Source organism: Myotis nattereri, assembly GCF_964212035.1.
Source record: "Myotis nattereri genome assembly, chromosome: 16".
In the NCBI taxonomy this organism is placed as follows: Eukaryota; Metazoa; Chordata; class Mammalia; order Chiroptera; family Vespertilionidae; genus Myotis; species Myotis nattereri.
This window is the reverse complement of record NC_138091.1, coordinates 4104235-4124003: the sequence shown is the minus strand read 5'-3', so window position 1 is coordinate 4124003 and position 19769 is coordinate 4104235. Positions and strand designations below refer to the sequence as shown.

The 19769-nt window shown below is 52.0% G+C and overlaps 1 protein-coding gene and 1 long non-coding RNA gene across 3 annotated transcripts in view; one reads left to right on the top strand and one right to left on the bottom strand.

The window, feature by feature from the left end:
• EPN2 (epsin 2) overlaps positions 1-6704 on the bottom strand; it is an 88698-nt gene extending 81994 nt beyond the window's left edge. For both annotated transcript variants that reach the window (XM_081110782.1, XM_081110783.1), the window contains exon 1: positions 6556-6704. The gene's annotated coding sequence lies outside the window, so the exon portion shown is untranslated. The remainder of the gene's footprint in view (positions 1-6555) is intronic.
• LOC308533047 lies at positions 6042-17179 on the top strand. The gene is made up of 3 exons (XR_013997025.1): positions 6042-6277; positions 11795-11899; positions 16597-17179. It is a non-coding gene; the product is annotated as an uncharacterized lncRNA (long non-coding RNA).
• The last annotated feature ends 2590 nt before the right edge of the window (positions 17180-19769 follow it).

The following is a 19769-nucleotide window of genomic DNA, read 5'->3' as shown; positions in this document are numbered from 1 at the left end:
ACCTGGGTTTGACTCCTGGCTGTGCCAGTTCCTCAAAAGTTACCTAACCTCCTGGAGCACTCAGAGGGCAGTCCATGCTGAGCAGGGGGAGGGGAGGGGGTGACTCAGGCTCGGTGTGCACACTGTGACCACAGCTGCAGCAGGGTTCCTTTAGCTGGGACCCAGCCTACCCTGGATAAGGGCAGAAATGATTTACATTCCATTATTTGTCAACTTACCTGCAGTTTGCTTTCATTATTTTTGCTGCACTCATTTTATTTGTATTTAAATGTTTTAGGCAACCTAAGAGCAAATATACAAGTCAAGATACAGTAAAATGAACTGCTTGACATCCATTACTTCATGTATATCAAGCACAGCAGTAAAACAAGAAGAAAAGCCCATGTATTTAACTTGTTTTCGTTTTAGTCAATTTTTTAATGTTTGCCTAACATGCATGTGCTGTAAAAACAGCTTTAGCTATTTTTAATGTCATGAAATCTCAGCATAATGGTTAAGAATATAGTATTGAGTTCTCTTAAGTGGAATAAAAACTTTATGAATGAACTTTTCAACTACTTCTCTACAGCTTTTCATGTATATTAGTCTTTTGGTTCTGAAACTTCTCTAAAGGAAATTGTACATTTTTGGAAATTTATTCCTTATTCCCTTGGCAGCTAATGGGCTTTTACCAAGTTTATTCACTTGAAACCTATATGATCCTATTAACCAATGTCACCCCAAAAAATTCAATAACCAAATACAAAGTTTATCCTAACAACAAAATACTACTAATATAACTTGTTTCCAACCATCTCCCATACTCCTCTCCCCGAAACCCCATTTAAAAAAAAGGTGTTGGTTGTTGCTTTTTTCAGAGATTGGAAAAAAGTAACATGCTCCATTTAAAATTGTAGTATATGGCATTTTGTAATTTTGAAAGCCACAATGTTCTTGGTCCATCATATCACTGGGTAGCATTAACTGTTAAGTTTTGTGCTTCCAAATCATTTTTGTTTTTGAAAATTTCTTGATACCCTTATAGCCTGCCTCCAACTTTGGTCCTTTCTTCTTCCTTCTTGTCAGGTGCACAGGATTTCCTTTTTCAGCCTTCTGTTCTGTCACCAATCATTACTACCTGGCGGCCCTGCACTTGGAAAAAAAGGCCGAATGATCTTTATGGCTCCACTCAGTGTCTAAGGACACCCTGCTTCCTTTGCTTGCATCGTACACACTATCTCCCTCGTCCTATTTACTGCAGCAAATCTCTCCTTAGTTGAGGAGACTGTGTTACCTCCCTGTGAACTACACTTATACCGAATATCTTCATTGTCTGCCTTTAAAATCCTTCCTCTTCCTCTCGTCTTCCATTTTTTAAAAAGACTGAAATACGTTTTTATTGATTTTAGAGAAGAGACGGGGAGAAACATCAATGTGAGAAAGAAACGTCGATCAGCTGCCTCCTGCACATGCACCCCATTGGGGATGAAGCCCCAAACTGAGAATGTGCCGACTGGAATCGAACTGGCAGGGACGACACAGCCAACGAGCCACACCAGCCAGGGCCTCCTCTCTTTTTAAATAACGAAGCTGTTACACCCAAAGCTGACCTGACAGACTATTTCCTCAGTACCTTGCAAAAACACCAAACAGAAATACCATTTTAAAAGAGGTGTATTTTTCCTTTTAGAATGTCAGCTCCTCCAGAGCAGGGACAACGTTTTCCTTGTAAGTTCTATTGTGCCCAGTGCACCATAAATGCTCAATGCTGAAGGGGGGGGGGAGGGGGTTACATCTCCTCTGGACCTCAGATTTTCCACTCATGAATCAGTGTGTCCATGTGAGCACAAAATAAAATTTTATGTGAAAAAAAACCAAAACACCACACAACAGCTGCTATAACAGCTTTGCATTTTAAGACTTCAAAAACTTAACTGCCTGACTAAAAAATAGGTGTGCCCATAGATGGCTGGCACTGAGTACACTTACTTAACTACGTGCACACTTATTTCACTGTTTTTGTTTTCGAAGTTTCTGGTTTTAGACAACTTGAACAAGCTAATTAAGATCAAAGAAAATTCCACTGACGAACTTATCAGAAAGTTTGTCAATTTTCAAAAACTCAACAGATGGATGTAAACAGTCATTCCAACAATGCATTTTGCAAAAATGTGCTTTCTCTCACCCTTACCAATCTTAATTACATCATCACACAGTCCTCAATCCATTATCAATTTGCAATAGGGCTGTAAGCAAGTCTCTTCGTTCCTGTGAGACTGGATTTTTCAAATGAAGTAACAGGAATAATAATATTGGGCCCAGTCAGTGTGGCTCACTGGTTGAGCATCAACCCATGAACCAGGGAGTCAAAGTTTGATTACTGGTCAGGGCACATGCCCGGGTTTTGGGTTCGATCCCCAAAAGGGGGATTGTGGAGGTAGCTGATTGATGATTCTCCCTCATCATAGATGTTTCTATCTCTCTCCCTCGCCCTTCCTCTCTTTGAAATCAATAAAAATATAATAATAATAATTATTATTATTATTATTTTGGAATCCAACAGATCAATTCAAATCCCAGCTCCATCACTTACTGGTTGTGTGACCTTGAGCCTCTGGGTCATTTTCGTCATCTGCAAGTGGGGATAACACACACCTGACTGCAATGTGACTGCTGGACAAACAGCAATGGTTTTTGCAAGAACAAGACAGAAAAGTGGAGCCTGTAGTAAGATCAATAAAAGGTCGTTCCCCTGGCGCCAGGACTACTTACTCATACCCCAGACCTTCACTGAGCACCTACCATGCATGTGCCAGAAACGGAGCTGTGTGCTGGAGAAGTAAAAAAGGGAAAATCATTGGTTTCAAAGATGTCAGTGTCACAAGAGCCAGATACACAGACAACTGTGATAAGTGCTCCAACAGACTGGGGTGGTGAGGCATATAGAGCAGACGGAGAGGAGCCTGCAAACAGCCATCAGCCACTCACCCAGGCTGGCCACACCCTCATGGGGTGAGGGTTCCCGCTGGGGGTCTTGGCCAGCCTGAAAACAGCCATCAGCCCCTCACCAAGGCTGGCCAGGCACCCCAGCGGGGACCCCATGTCCCTGAAGGGGGTATGGCCAGTCTGAAAACGGCCCTCAGCCCCTCACCCAGGCTGGCCAGGCACTCCAGCGGGACCTCCAGCCTGATCTGGGACACCCCTTCAGGGTAAACCAGCCGGCCCCGACCCATGCACCAGGCCTCTATCCCATATAATAAAATAATATGCAAATTGACCCTAACAGCAGAACTGGGACTCACTGGTCACTATGACACACACTGACCACCAGGGGGCAGACACTCAATGCAGGAGCTGTCCCCTGGTGGTCAGTGCGCTCCCACAGGGGGAGCTCTGCTTAGCCACAAGCCAGGCTGATGGCTGCCAGCACAGCGGTGGTTGTGGGAGCCTCTCCTGCCTCCTCAGCAGCGCTAAGGATGTCTGACTGCAGCTTAGGCCTACTCCCCGCTGGCAAGTGGACATCCCCTGAGGGCTCCCGGGCTGCCAGAAGGATGTCTGACTGCCAGCTTAGGCCCAATCCCCCCAGGGAGCGGGTCTAAGCCAGCAGGTGGACATCCCCCAAGGGATCTTAGACTGTGAGAGGGCACAGGCTGGGCTGAGGGATGCCCCCCCATGAGTGCACAAATTTTTGTGCACCGAGCCTCTAGTATGTGTGTGTATGTGTATATATTATATATATACACACACATACATACACACATATATATATACATACATATATATCATACATACATATATATTAGTATGATTTCAGAGAGGAAAGGAGAGGGATAGAGAGATAGAAACATCAATGATGAGAGATAATCATGCATCAGCCACCTCCTGCACACCCACCACGGGGGACCAAGCCTGCAACCCGGCATGCACCCCAACAGGAATTGAACCCGGGACACCTCAGTCTGTAGGCTGATGCTCCATCCACTGAGCCAAACCAGCTAGGGCTTTAATGTGCTTCCCAACAGTGTAACAATGACAACTCCACACATGAAAATCTCTTAGCACTTACTCCACAAAGAACTGAAAGGTGCCACTCCTCTGAATGAAATGAAGAAGGAAGGGAGCAGGAGGAGGAAGAGAGAAGCAGAAGCAGAAGAAGAGGAAGCTGCCACCATCTACCCTTTAAATTCAGGAAAAGCCAAGCAATTAAAACACATCAGTTCCCCAAAACTGTTCAAACGCTTTTGCAGGATCAGAATCCCAACTCTCAGGAAATCCACACCCTATTATGGAAGACATTTTTCAAGACTGCGGACACTGTGCTGGGTTGATATCACTACTTGAAAGGTTTACATTTCTTCAGACCTCACCCAGGTGCTTGGCACACACACCTGCTGGGAGAGAGTTCTCCACAGAACTCCCCATCTGCCAAACTCAGGGTCCAGAGAGGTAAAAAGCTGGTGTAAACCACAGGACAATCCAAACTTGCTCCTGGTCCACGCGTTTGTGGGATGCAGTCCTGAATCTTGCCTTACAGTAGTTTGCACTTACCAAATGCTTTAATAGCCAGTATCACATTCAATGCTCACAAAAGAATAGACCAGTGAGAGTGGGAAGGATGACGAGCCTAATATTACAACTAAAGAAACAAGCCTCTAAATGTAAAAATAAAAATACAGCTAAGTAAAAGATGAGATTTTGGTGGTTTCTCCAACACAATCACTTGTTTCAAACACAAACACTAGAACAATACTATTCAGAAATAAACGATAGTCCCTTTCAATTTTTAAATACAATGAAAACGGAATTATCAGTTCCAACTCAATGGCTGCTGTGCAGGATTCAGTATATGATTTTGTCAGCACCTACCATCTGGTATCTAGAGCTACAAGATGCACATGTAACTGAGGTGGCAGTTGCAGAGGGAAAGGGGGGCATGGATATTAAAATTCACCTTTAAAATCATTCTAACCCCCAGTCCAACCCCTTCTTTACAGGGGCTACTCTGGAGGTGGAAATAAAGAAGGCATACTTCTCATCTTCTCCTAACCATTTTCTCGTGTTAATGTTACAAATAAAAGAGGAGGGGGACTGCCCTAGCCAGTTTGGCTCTGTGGTTAGAGCACAGGCTAGCAGACCAAAGGGTCTCAGGTTCAATTCCCATCAAGGGCACGTACCTGGGTTATAGGTTCCATCTGCCCTCGTCCCTGGCATGCAGGAGGCAACCATTCCATTTGTCTCTCTCTCTCTTCCTTCCACTCTCTCTAAAAATCAATGGAGAAAATATGAGGATTAATAGGAAAAAAAATTTAAAAAGAGGGGGGAGATAATTCTGGCCGGTGTGGCCCAGTAGGTTGGACACCATCCAGGGCACCAAAAGGCTGCCGGTGGGATTCCGGTCACCTGGATTGCAGGCTCGGCTCCATCTCCCAGTAGGGAGCAGACAGGAGGCAGCTGATTGGGGTGCCTATGGATGTTTCTCTCTCCACCCCCCTCCCTTCTCTCTAGAAATCAATTAAAAATATATTTTTTAAAAAATCTAAAACGTCATGGGGAGAGCCCTGGAGGGGGAGCTTCTAGTTCTGGCGCTGACAGAATCGCTACGTGACCTTGAGTGGTCACTGCTTCTCTGGGCCTCAGTTTCCCCATCTGAACCCCAAGATGGCTGAGCCCCATCTTCTCTTCCAACACAGACTCCAAGACTGTGAGGGGCCCCACACGGAGCCCTGGGCGGAGGAACGCTGGGGTTTGGGGGCGCAAACTGCCCCTTCCACACAGCCACCTGGCCAACACGGGACGCAAACAACCCCTTTGGGCCAGGACTCCTCCAGGAAGGACCGGCTTCTCCCACGCTGGCTCCGGGGAGCCGCCCAACGGGGAAGAGGACGGGCCTCTTCCACAGACCGCCTGGGGGGGCCGGGCCCCCGCACTCGCTCCCCCACCCGGTTACCATCCCACGCGGAACAAAAGGCAGCTGGAGCCTGGTCTGCCGCCCCCGTCCCCGCTGTGCAGTGGGGGTGGGTGGGGGTGGATGGTAGGGGTGGGGAGGGGTGGGGGTGGGTGGTAGGGGTGGGGAGGGAGAACCTGGTCCCTCGGGAGGCGCAGGGCCCGCTGCAGCCCGAAGGAGAACCGGGTCGGGCCGGGATCCCGCACCCAGAGACCCTGCCCGACCCCAGGAGGGACGGGCCTGGGCTCCACTCAGGGCGGAGGGGGCCGGACCCGGCTCCGGAGAAAAGGCGCGCCGGGCCGGAGGAGCGGAAAGTGCTCTGGGCGGCCGGCGGTCGCTTCAGGCCGAAGCAGGGTGAGCCGAGCGGGGCTCCGGGCTCCCGGGACGTAAAACCAAGAGCCCCGATAGGAAATGGAGCGCGCGGGTCGGGGAGCGGGGTCCCCGCAGCGGGAAGACGGGGAGGGGGCCGTGCTCGACGCGGGGCGGGGCTGGCTGGGAGGAAAGGGGTCCCGCCGGAGGGGGGACCCAGCGGGGGCAGCGGGGTTGCACGCTTGGGGGGCTGACTCCGGGGACCCTGGGTCCTGGGGGCGTCCGCGCTCTGGGGCCCACTCCGGTCCCCGAACCCGGCTCACCTCCGCTCCTTCGGGCCGGCCCCGGGTCGCGGCCGCGACCGCCAATAGCGCTGTGCAGGCGGGAGCGACCGGAGCCCGCGGAGCCGCCGCCGGCGCCGCCAGCACGTCCAGCTCCGTTTGACACCCACTCACCAGCCAACATGGCGGCCGGGAGGGGGCGCGCCGGCTGCGTGTGCGCGCGCGCCGGCCCCGCCCCCGTCGCCCAGGCCCCGCCCCTCCCCGCCCCCTGCAGCCTCCACCCCACCTTCCCACGACCCCACGCAGGCTGCCCCGCAGTCCCACAGCTCCCCAGAACCTTGGCCGGAATCCCCTAAACAGCACCCCACTCACGCGTTCCGACCATCCCAAGCGCCACACATTCCCTGGCAAATTCATACCCCAAACCATGCACTCGGCGACTTTCCCTCAGCTCCCCCACAAATCCCCTGCACCGCGTGCACATCCTGCAGCTCCTCCCGCACCGCGCCCCTCCCGCACGCACAGACGCGGCACCCTCAGCGCACACTGGCGCTCTGCCCCTGCGGTGAGCATTGGGACAGAGGCTTCTGACGGGTGAGGCGGCTGCCGGGAGCGCTAGTCACGCTTGGTTTCTTGAGCTGGATGCGGGGGTCGCAAGTGTTCCCTTTGTGACAGTTCACTGGCGTACACTTCAAACGCGTGCACTTTACTGCATGTGTGTGAGACTGCAGTAAAACACGCTCAGAGGTCATTCCGGGAAGGATGCAGGGGCTTCCCCAGGCGGCCAGCGGCGCGGTGGGGCCTCTTCGCTCACCATAACCCTGACTGAGGGTATCAGACACCCCTGGTGCAGCCTTGCCCTTCACGCGGCCTCACACTCTCAAAGGAGCAACAGGGCCTGCCTTTTCCCTTTGGCTAAACCCGTGCCCACAAGGCACCCACTATGTGCCCAGCGTGGTGCTTGGCACAGAAGGAGACAAAGAAAGCTGAGAAAAGGCAGAGCCTGAGGAGGTTCTCGGGACCTCCCAGCTGACTCCCCTGCCCCAGTCCCGGTGGGCACTGCACAGACCCCTCACAGCAGAGCCTGGGATGGCTCTGGGCTGCTAGATTGGCAGACAGCACCAGCCCTGTTGCTAGGCGATATCAACACTATGCCAAACTCTGGTTTCAGGGAGGCTGTATCCAGAACCACCCCGCTGCCCTCACTCGCCAGGGGACTAGGCAGGTCGCTGCACTTCTCTGAGCTGCATGCGCCTCCTCGCTGTGAAGGAGCCTATGGGCCAAGGCACCTCTTCCCTTCTCACAAGCGGGGATCTAGACTGGACTTCCCGTCTCTGGCAAAATAGAAGGAGGAGGAGAGGGGGGGGCCGGGAGAGGGGAGGGAGAAGAGAGAGAAAACCCAACACATTTGCAAACCCACATGGCCATTCTTCCTTTGTAAAGTCCCACACTGGTTCTAGATCAGTGGTTCTCAACCTTCTGGCCCTTTCAATCCAGTTCCTCATGTTGTGACCCAACCATAAAATTGTTTTCGTGGCTACTTCATCACTGTAATGTTGCTACTGTTATGAATCGTCATGTAAATATCTGATATGTAGCATGGTCTTAGGTGACCCCTGTGAAAGGGTCGTTTGACCACCAAAGGGGTCGCGACCCACAGGTTGAGAACCGCTGCTCTAGATGCTGGGAACTCCTCCCAGCAGTTGGCTGCCCTCACAGTACTCCATGTCCCTGCTCCGCTGTGAGGGCGAATTAAGCTTTCTATTGCCTGCCTTGTGGCGGGAGCCAGGCTCCTTGTCCCAGAGAAGGCCCTCAACCAGTCCAACACTCCTTGTAAACCACAACTCTTTGCTGGGCCTTCCCAGGCCTCCCAGGGGAGCAGAGCTTTATGTGAAATCATGGCCCCTAGCCTCAAAAAGTTTGCAACTTCAGGGGGATTATGCCAACACTTACTGAGAGCCCGGTGACCTCTTGGTTCATGGGTTGATGCTCAACCAGCTGGATATGGTTTTGACTCTAGGGTTCACCCTGGGACCTCCTTCTGTACCTTTATTCAGTGATTCTTTTCACTCAGCACATCCTCTCTCCCTGCCAGCAATTCTCCCCCTGGTGAAGTCCTCTTCCCCTACTCTAGAGGTATCCCTGGCCTGCACAGACACTCTTCTGCAGAGCACTCAAGCCAGCCCCCGTCACTCTGCCTCAGTCTGCCTCCAGAACCACCTCCACGTCCGCGGAAGGGCAGATGAGTGTCTGCTCTAGCTCTGTGCCCTGGGACTGCATTGGGCTTGGACAAAGTCTCTGGCTTATCCTGTACCCGCCTCTGCAAGAAGCTTGCATGCTGTGGACTGAGCAGAACCGGGGTTCGAATCCCAGCACTTGCCGTGTGCCGCCTCTGATTTTCATCGGTGAAATGTGAAGAGAGCTGCTGACCTCAAGGGCTCCTCATGAGAACGCACGGAGAGCGGGAAGGGGGAGACGGCGATATGCTTCAAAGCTAGTGCAGGGGAGACAGGATTCCAGGACTGAGGCAATGTTCTCTGATCTCACACATGGTGGTGGTCCTCCAGCCTCTGGAGAGCCTTCCCCGACCCCCACCCGGTTCCGTCTCACGCCCTCCAGCTCACTTTCTGGGCTGTAGTCCGCTCATCATCTCTATCTGCACCCAGTTCTCTCCCCAAAGCTTGCATCTTATCTCTGTGGCTCCACAGACTTGCTAGCTGGGTGGGGAAAGGACTGGGTTCTGCAAGCAGTGAAATCAGCCTGCGTGACGAGACCCAGCATCCCCCAAGCCTCAGCTTCTTGGCCTATACAACGTGGGCAATAAGAATGCTCACCTGGTGGGGCTTTGTGAGGTTCTGGGCCAGCACTGTTCACTGCTGGGAATCCAGAAATGCCTAATGTCCAGTCCACCGATCTGTGGCCTGACCTCGGCCACGTCACTGCTCCCTCCAGGCCTCAGTGTCTCCACGTTAGAAGTGGGAATAACAGTCCCTCGCACCTTGAAGGACTGCATTTCAGTTCCGAATGAAAACACAGACAGAAATGCTTTGGAGACTGTAAAGCCTAGGTGGGTGCTGGCAGTGCTTCCTACTAAGATACCAAGACGCGGCTGTCCGGCCCCTGGGGGTGCTGGGCGTCTGAAAGAGCAGGAGAGCCATGAAGAGGAGCAGAAACGGAAGCTCTGAAATTACATAGGAAACCGTAAGAGGAAGGGTTGTGAGAGCTCAGCACGGAAGTTCCTTCTGGTTTGTGGGAAGGGAGTGGTCAGGGCAGACTTTCTGGAAGTGGAGGCACTAGAGTTGGAAATAGTAGTAATACTAACAACAACAACAACAAGTAGTGAGCACTGTGTAAATGTTTTGCATACGTTATCTCATTTTCTCATTTTCTCTTCATCACAGCCCTGAGTTTGAGACCATCGATGTCTTTAACTTACAGATAATGTTCAGAGACATTCAACTATTTGTCCACGGTCACAAAGCTAAAAACTGCCAATGGTGGAAGACCCAGGCCTGTCTGATTTCAAAGCCAAATTCTTTTTTTGTGTGTGTTTTTTTTTTTTGTTAATCCTCACCCAAAGATATTTTCCATTGATTTTTTAGAGAGAATGGGAGGGAGGTGGAGAGACAGAGAGAAACACATCGATGTGAGAGAGACACATCGATTGGTTGCCTCCTGCAATGCCCCGACCAGACTCTGGATCGAGCCTGCAACTGAGATACGTGCCCTTGACCGGAATCGAACCCGGACCCTCAGTCCACAGGCCGACTCTGTCCACTGAGGCAAACGGACTAGGTAGGGCAAAGCCAAACTCTTGAGAGGAATTTGGATAGCTGGAGAGAGACCCCTCTGCTCCCGCCCAGAAGTTGGTGTATAACCAAGGCTGAGCCCATCAGAGCATCTCTCCCTGGTCACAGTGATTGGTTCAGGAATGGGCACGTGACTCAAGATAGGCCAGTGGACCTCAAAACAAGGACTTCTATAGAAACTGTAGAAACCATTGAAACGCCACACGACACTTCTCTTTCCGACAGCTTGCTGAGCTAGTGTGATTTAAGCCTGGAGCAACTGCACCCTGGGAGAGCCAGGCTGAGGTGAAGCTGCGCAGAGGGGCAGAGGTGAGGGAGACAGGTTCCTGCTGCCGTCTGAGCCAGCCGTGCCTGGGGCTCTCCCCTGGGCTTCTTAGCGCACAGTCAACACACCAGTGGAAACTATTTTGATAGAAAACCCAACTCAACCTGGCTGAAATGCACATCGGAGTCGATTGGCTCATGTAAGGAACAGCTCCAGCGCTGGGAATTCAAGTGCAGATGCCCGAGGCCCATGGCGTGCGCGCTTCCTAGGCCCGCCATCATTGTCCGCACGCCGTCATTGTCTGTGGCGGTGTCTGGGCTGGCTGTGAACTGGCTGCAGCACATCAGGCTTCACATCTGTAGCCACACCACCCAGACCTGCTGGTGCCTCTTTCCCAGCCACAAACTAAAGTCTGAGGTGTGCTCTGATGGGAAGAACTTAGACCGCCTGCTCATCCCTGAGCCGCCTGGGGAGTTGGATGTGAGGAATAAGGGTGATTGGCTTGGGCCAGCCGGGACTCAGCCCTGGCTTCGGGGGCAGGAGGGAAACACGTGCTGAGAGGGCCGCTGTGCCCACCTCTAAGGACCCCTTTTCTCCCTCAGCCAGTTGACTTGGGTTTCATCACTTGGCACCCAGATTCCTGATAGTAACAATCATCAACCCCATTTTCAAAGAGTTTTCACTTAGTTTTTGGCAGCTCCAGTCTTTATACTTACAGTATTTACTAAATCAATCAACAAATTGTTAATTCTGCTTGGGATTTACATAATGCCTTTTATCCCAAACACTCATCACATCTCAGAAACAAGTTTCAATGACCTGCCTCAGCCCTTCCCCTGGGGCATTACGCATACTAGTAACTATAAAGACATAGTAGCCTGGGCAGCATGGCTCAGTGGTTAAGCCTCGACCTATAAACCAGGAGGTCACAGCTCGATTCCAGGTCAGGGCACATGCCCAGGTTGCAGGATCGATCCCCAGTGCAGGGTGTGCAGTAGACAGCTGATCAATGTTTCTCTGTCATCATTGATCTTCTATCTCTCTCTCTCCCTCTCCTTCTTTGAAGTCAATAAAAATATATTATTAAAAATAACCCCCCCCCCAAAAAAAAAACCCATAGCATCCACTTAATATACAGTTTTTACTCTTACAACTCAACATGTCTGTTCTGTATTGACCATTACTCTTTGTACCTTTTCCTCTATAGCAATGAAGCGTCCAAGCAAGAAAGGCCATTTTAAAAAACGTTTTCTTGGATCTACACGGACTAAACATCGCACGCACCGTTCTGGGAAGCAGCCAGCAGCACCCGGTGAGACCGGCACACTTGTTATCACTATTTTGCGGACCCGTGACGTGAGGCACGGAGAGCGCTGTGGCTGGTGGCCCAGCAGGTGGGTGGCGGGGCTCTGCTCTTCACTCACGTCCATGGCGTCAGGGACTGTACCTCCCTCAGAGCACTCCACTGTGTCCTCCCTCGAGCGCCTTTCCCAGTAACATGTGCACTGCTGTTCTGTCAGAGACTGCAGCGTGGCCAGGAGGCCCGTGGCACTCTGTGGCCTCAGAAAGGTACCATGCTTGCTTCTTCAAAACAGTTACAGACAAGCTGAACACACTCCACCTTCATAAAGCTTTCAGCTTAGGTCTCGAGTTGACCCATAACCACTCAAACCAATAGCACAAAGAAGTCTGCCCGGAAGAGTGGCGTGTGCGCTGAGCCTTTGTAAGGTGGCAATTCCTTGCTTTGCAGAAAGTGGGGGAGGGGGACAAAGACCAGGAGGTGGGAATCACAGACCAGGGGTGCAGCTTAGCTGAGCTGCAGGAGGCATGGAAGAGAGAGTCAGGAGGTGAGTCAGGAGAGAACAGCTAGAAGGTGCTCTAGAGATCAGCCCTCCTTCTTAGCAGTCCAGGGGCGGGCATATCCCTGGCTGGCCAATGAGAATGCATATCTCCATGATGATCGTGATTGGTTCAGGGGTGGGCATGTGACTGGAGTCAAGCCAATAAGATCGTTCCCCAGGATTTTAGATAAAACCAGCAGGAAAGAGGCCCTCTCTGTTTCTGTGATTGTAGATTGCCAAGGACCATGGAAGCCTGAGGCTGCTGGAACGGCTTTGTCCCCCCACAGAGAGAATTCTTAACACCCAGTTCAGATCAGCCTGGAGACAAGGTGACCAGAGCTATTGGGTCAGGCTGGCCTCATCCTAGCTTTTTGGAAAGACACATCCACTGTCGCCTCAGGCAAACTTCTCTTTTGAGAGAAACCTCAAAAGTCTTTCTTTCCTTTTTCTCTTCTTTCTTTCATTTATTCATATTCATTCTCTCTTTCGTTCTTTCTTTTTCTTTCTACATCTTTTTTCTCTTTGTTTTTCTCCTTTATTTTTTAATTTAGTAAATAATCTTTTAAAATAATTCTAAAACATGCACGCACACATTTTACAAACACCTGACCAGTATGATTCAAAACTGTCAATGTCACGAAGCATAAGAAGGATTACCAAATGGCCACCAATGAAAGGGGACTCAGAAGGCAGTTCAGTTCACTGTGGCATCCTGGATGAGCCCTTACCACAGAAAAGGGAGACTGGTGAAAACAAACAAAAACCCCACAAACAACACACACCCCACCCCACCCCCTGCCCCCAAAACCAAAAACAAAGCCCAGGTGAAATAATCTGAATAATTCTGTGGCTTAGTTAAAAGTATTCTACCAATGTTAATTTCTGAGTTTTGACAAAGGGACAATGGTAATGTATGGTGATTAGGGTACAGGGTCCAGAGGAAAACTCTCTGTGCTATATTTGAAACTCTTCTCTCAATCTGAAATCACTCCAATGTAAAAGTGGTTTGTTTGTTTTTTTAATACATGCACAGAAAAAGTTCAACCAGTACATCAGGACATGCGGTGACAAACAAGTGTCCCTCCTGCAATCCCCCCTCCTTAGAGACGGCCACCGTTACAGTGTAATGAGGTTTCTTTACGCACCTGCAGACTTACATATAGCCACCCCTCCGCCCTGTTCTACACAATGGCAACTCCCGCTTTTCACTTAACAGTGTGTTCCTTGGAGAGCCTTCCCCGTCCACATGAAGAACTGCCTCGTCTGTAATGGTTTGGTGTATGTACCCTGTCCTGCCTCATTTGTAATGGTTTGGTGTATGTACCCTGTCCTGCCTCATCTGTAATGGTTTGGTGTATGTACCCTGTCCTGCCTCGTCTGTAATGGTTTGGTATATTGACGCTGTCCCCAGCGAATGGTGGGCCTTATCCCCTGCATTCTGCTACATACAATGTCTTTGCACACATGTGCAAATTTCTCTCCAGGCTCATTACAGAGGCTCTCAAAGAGCAACTGCAGAGCTTTGCCCATAGGTTACTGCAAGGCCAGGTATCCCCAACCTATATTGGGTTCTCAGACTCAAAGACAGGATTTGAGGTTTACTTCAGCAAAATTACTAACATTTAAGAATGACTTCAACCAATATTTATTCAGAGCGGAATCAGTGTCAAGCAGTAACAGAGAAGCGCTCAGAATGGGGAGAGTATCACCACAGCTAGGAGTCTTGTTACATTCCTTTATTAATGGAAGTGCAGGGTGGGGACACTGTTCAACCGGATCCAGCCTGCCGGGTGCAGGCGAGCTCTCTGAGGATTTGGATGCTATCAGCCAATCTCCTACCCACAGAGGGGTCTTCCTTGGATCAGCTGCTCAGCATCTGTCCCCTTTGGGGACCGCCCACAGCAGTGCCATCCTCACAAGCTTGCCCATCAATTCTTGCTTCTGAGGCCCTGGAGCTGCCTGGCATGGTGGCGGGCTTGTCAAGCCCTGACTTTGATTCTCTGAGCTATTCCATTTCTTTGCATTAAATTTAAATTTCCTTCCATTTTTTCTTTTGTTAACTGTTGCTCTCAACCAAAGAACCCTACCTGATACCTTCTCCATCTTGTTTTTTTTTTGTTGTTAATCCTCACCGGAGGATATTTTTCCATTGACTTTTAGAAAGTGGAAAGGAGAGAGACAGAGAAACATTGATGTGAGAGAGACACATCAATTGGTTGCCTCCCACACAGGCCCTGACTGGGGCCAGGGATCGATCCTGAAACTGAAGTACATGCCCTTGACTAGAATCCAACCGAGATCCTTCAGTCCAAAGGCCGATGCTCTATCCACTGAGCCAAACTGGCTAGGGCTGCATCCCTGTTTTAAATCATGCAATGATTCCTAAACAGCTGTCCTCACCTGGCGCCTCCATTAATAAAGGAATGTAACAAGACTCCTAGCTGTGGTGATACTCTCCCCATTCTGAGTGCTTCTCTATTACTGCTCGATATTGACTCAGTTCTGAATAAATATTGGTTGAAGTCATTCTTAAATGTTAGTTTTGTTCATCCAGTGCCCTCCCAGCTACATTTCACGCATAAAAGTAAGCGTCTTTCTATTTTTATTCTAAAAGCGCTGCTGCCTTTGATACCAAAGGCAGAAACAGAAGACTTGCCACCACACTGGGGACCATGCTCTGTCCCTGGTCACTCCTGGTCACTCCTGCATCACACTTTTCTGTCAGCGTCAGCTGGTCATCTTGGGCAAAAAGTCCAAATCAGGACTGAGATGGCAGTCAACTCCCTAGGTGTGTGGTCCCCTCCAAGGCCAAGGGCATACAATTGGGGCTCAGAAAGCCAGAATTCAAAGCCCAGACCTTCCACTCATGAAGTAATTTCACCTTTTTGAGGACCTATGTTTTCCAACCTGTCATGTATGTTTCTTTTTTATTTATTTATATACTAGAGGCCCAGTGCATGAAAATTCATGCACTGGAGGGAGGTCCCTCAGCCCAGCCTGCCCCTTCTCCAATTGATGTGTCTCTCTCACATCAATGTTTCTCTGTCTCTCTCCTTTCCACTTTCTAAAAGTCAATGGAAAAATATCCTCCGGTGAGGATTAACAACAAAAAAAAAACAAGATGGAGAAGGTATCAGGTAGGGTTCTTTGGTTGAGAGCAACAGTCCAGGAGCCCTCAGAAGTGGAAGGCGACCCAGTGATCAGGGGAAGGTGATGCCCCATCACACCTCTGCAGCTGCCACTGCTGGCAGTGCAAGCCTCGGCCGGCCCTGGTTACCTGTGCCTCGGGGGACCCTGGGAGGCTGGGGGGCTGAGGGGACTGGGGGACTCTGGAGGCAGGCAAGCAGTGGGGCTGAGGGGACTGGGCGCTGCCATCTTGTGACTGTGGGTGCCGCCATCTTTGAGGGTGGGACAGTCAATTAGCATATTCCCTCCTTATTGGCTGTGGGTGCCACCATCTTTGAGGGTGGGGCAGTCAATTAGCATATTCCCTCCTTATTGGCTGTGGGTGCCGCCATCTTTGAGGGCAGGGCAGTAATTAGCATATTCCCTCTTTATTGGCTGTGGGTGCCACCATCTTTGCAACAGTGTGAGGGTCAATTAGCATATTCCCTCTTTATTAGATAGGACTAGAGGCCCAGTGCACAAATTTGTGCGCGGGTGGGATCCCTCAGCCTGGCCGGGGATCAGGGCAATCGGGCCCGGCCAGCTGGGGGGAGGCACTGCAGGAAGTTGGCTGTGGGAGCGCACTGACCACCAGGGAGCAGCTCCTGTATTGAGTGCCTGCCCCCTGGTGGTCAGTGCACATTATAGCAACTGGTCAAGCGGCCGTTTGGTTGCTTAGGCTTTTATATATAGATTTCAATCCTTGTCAGAGGGTATGTTTATTTTTTTATTGATTTTGAGAGAGAGAGAGATCTATGTGAAAGAGAAACATTGATTGCCTCTTCTACGCACCCCAACTGGGGATTGAACCCACAACCTAGGTATGTGCCCTGACTGGGAATGGAACCCACAGATCTTCGGTGTATGGAACAATGCTCCCACCAACTAAGCTACCCAGCCAAGGCCATGTGTATTTCTTAACCCAGATACTGTGTGAGGGCAATGGGGAAGGTGCTTGGCTGCCCCGTTGATCTGCTGCTCTTCACTTTCCCTCTGTCTCCAGAGTCCTGATCCCTCTCCCTCCTCCCCAGAAGCAAAAAGATGGGTGGGCCTGAGCAGAGAGCCTGCAGCCTGGAGAATTACAGAGCAGCCTGAGGGGCTAAGAAGACCGCAAAGAACTGACATGATAGTGCCGTGTGCAGAACCACAGATTCGCGATGACCAAGACCAGGGTGCAAGGCAGCACGGGCACACCATCGACCTTGCCCAGCCTGTTTTCTCAACTGTGACATGAACAGGGGAGTGAAAACTCCTGCCTGGTCCACTTCAAATGGTGGTCGGAGGCCCAGATTATATGAGATGTGAAAGTGTTGTGCAGCAAGGAGTGCCTGTGCCGTGTGGGCGGTGAGAAGCGTGCCAGCTCCGGGACCACCCCCTGGCTGATCCGAGGCAGGAGCACCCGCGAGCTCGTGCGGCTGGCTTGCCCACGCGCTCTCACACAGGGTGGCTGGCCCAGCTCACAGATGAACCTTTTTCATCTCATGACACACATACACTAATTACCAAAATTCTGCAGCATGCCAAAAAATGCATTACATTCTTTGCTGATCTGACCAAAAAAGCAGGTATGATTTTGATTCATTCGCACCAGATGGCTATTGTCTCTTTTTTATTTGACTATCTGAGGGGATAGAGGTCAGTGCCCTGACTAAACAGTGAGATATTTCATGTTTTAAAAGTTCTTGTGGCACACGGGCTGAAAATCGCTGCCCCTAAGAGAATCCAGGGCTTTTCGGACGGGGTAGAGGAATAGGATGTTCTAAGATGTTGGGAGAAGTGCTTGAATTCTCCAGCCTTTCCATGCAGATGCTCTTCCCTTTGCGAAGCCACGCCCATAACCTGGTCCCTTAGGGGGACTATACCAGTGGCTGGAAACACAGGTCCTGGGGACAAGGAGGCCCGGGTTTGAATCCAGACTTGGTCACTTCTCAGCTGGTGGCCTCAGTCTAGTCCCTGCTCTTCTCTGTGCTTCTTCACCTGTGAAACGAGGCCGGGAGGACCACTCAGGGCTGAGACGAGAGCCCAGTGCAGAGCCGATGCTCATAACTCGGGGTTGGAGGAATCCAGGAGGGCCAGCCTGGCTCCGGAAGGGGCCAGGCCGAGGGTGATAGAGTGGAGTATCAGGATCTGCCAGTCTATCCAGAGATGTTGGAACACACATCCAGACTGGTTCTCCCTGCCGCCTTCTCCTCCCACTCGCCTCTCCTCATCCCTTTAGGCACCGTGTCCTGAGCCATGGGTGTGCTGCTGGAGACTGGAGCTGAAGCAGGACTGACCCGGGGCCAGGCCAAGTCGGGGGGAGGGGGGCTGACACAGACACAGCAGTGAGATGCCCAGACCTGGGGGGGGGGGTGGGGGATCCAGGAGAGGACAGAAGGCCAGTGACTCCAAGGGGTGAGGCAATGTAAAGGTTGAGGGCACTTAGTCCAGAAAAAGGCAAAAAGAACGTTTCTCCCAATCATTTTTTCCTTTTTTGGGGGGGGGCTCTGTCTCCTCTTCCTGATCCCCCCTCGCCTCCATTCCTCTCTCCTTCTCTTATTTTTTCTTTCTTTAGCCCAAAGGAAATACAAGGTGAGGACATGAAACAAATATTGTCATACATTCTGTAAATGTACTCACCTGAGGGGCACAGAGAAGAAAGATGAGAACAAAATTGCACCTCCATTGCTTTCATCTGGCTGCTGGCTTCAAGCCGCCCACAGACTCAGACAAAGGCGGGAGGTGCAAGTCAGCCATCAGCCAACAGAAACCTGCCCGGCCAGCCCGGGGCCTGCCCGCCCCTCCTGTCCCGGTCTCACTGCTTCCTGTGATCACTGAGCTCCCGGGAAAGGCACTGCCCTCCTGGCTTAGCTGCTGGATGCTCCCCACCATCCTACCCCCCCGCCCCATCACCTGGGGGCCGTGGCGGCCTGTGCGTGCTCTCCACTGAGCTTCCCTGTGTGCTGCCCCTTTGGCCGGAGCGCCCTCTCCACCCTCAGGCCCCGCCCAGCAGGCGGCCTGCTGAATGCTAAAAGGCTTGCAGGACTCAGTTGGCAACCTGCTCTCGGAAGTCTCTCTGACTGGCGGGGGGGGGGGGAGGGGCACGGGCCATGTTCAAGGCCTTCTCTGGCTGCTCACCATCCTAGCACCTGCCCCCTGGGTGGTGACAGGCAGGTAAGACTCTGCCACCCGTGTCTGGCAGCTTCTTGAGGGAGCGCGGGGACTGGCCCTTAGCCGTGTCTCCTAGGCCTGCAAGGTCCAGTGTAATGTCATGTCTGAGCATGTGTGTTGAGTGAAGAACAGAAGACAAGGCATCCCTCGTGGAAGCCACCTGGTCAGCCCAGGTAGGGAGCGGCCAGGCCTTCCAATGTCATAGGGTGTAGGAGGTGCCCAGGGACAACACGACACCCACCTGGCAGCGCCTGAGCACTGCCCTGTGCTGTCTTGTTTATGCCAAGCCCACGAGGAAGGCACGTCATGCCCCCTTTCCACGGGGAGGACTGAGGCACAGGGGGGTGCAGTGACACCGGCTCACAGGTTGGGGGTCGGACTGGGGGTCGGACCCAGAGCGGCAGTCATGCCTGCGGCCTCCCGTGAGCCACTTCCAGGGGCTGGATAATGGAGAGCCTGCCGGGCGGGGCTCAGTCCCCTGGGAAGGCTCCCCCAGAAGCCCGCGAGAACAGGATGCAGGGCCAGGTGTTTGCACGCCACTGGGGAGTCGAGTCGCCTCTCGGGCCCTGAGGGGGGAGGCCATCGCTGCAGGAGGGCAGGTGCTTCTGCAGCCGTCCCTGTGTCGCAGGCTCCGGGGCCTGAGAAGAGCCCCAACCGGGCTCCCAGCTGGAGCCCAAGCTCTGGGAACAAGAACATGCCGCACGGAGGCTCTGGCTGGAGCCGCAGGAAGTGGGCACAGTGCCCAGGCTGGTATCACAGGGCCCAAGAACCGCATCGCGGCCACCACAGCCTTCACCGTCCCGCAGCGACTTCCTTCCGCGGCTGCCTCTCCCCGGGCAGCCCTCCTACCGCCCGCTGGCTGTGGCCAGCAGCACCTGCCCCCTGCAGCAGCCTGCCGCTGGCTGCTCCCTGCGGGACGGGGTGGGCAGCAGCGGGAGCTCCAGCCCTGTGCCCTTGGCCCTTGGCCCTTGGCCACATCCCCACCGCCCTCAATGGCCGGAGCTCCTAGTGCACTGCCCCCCCCCT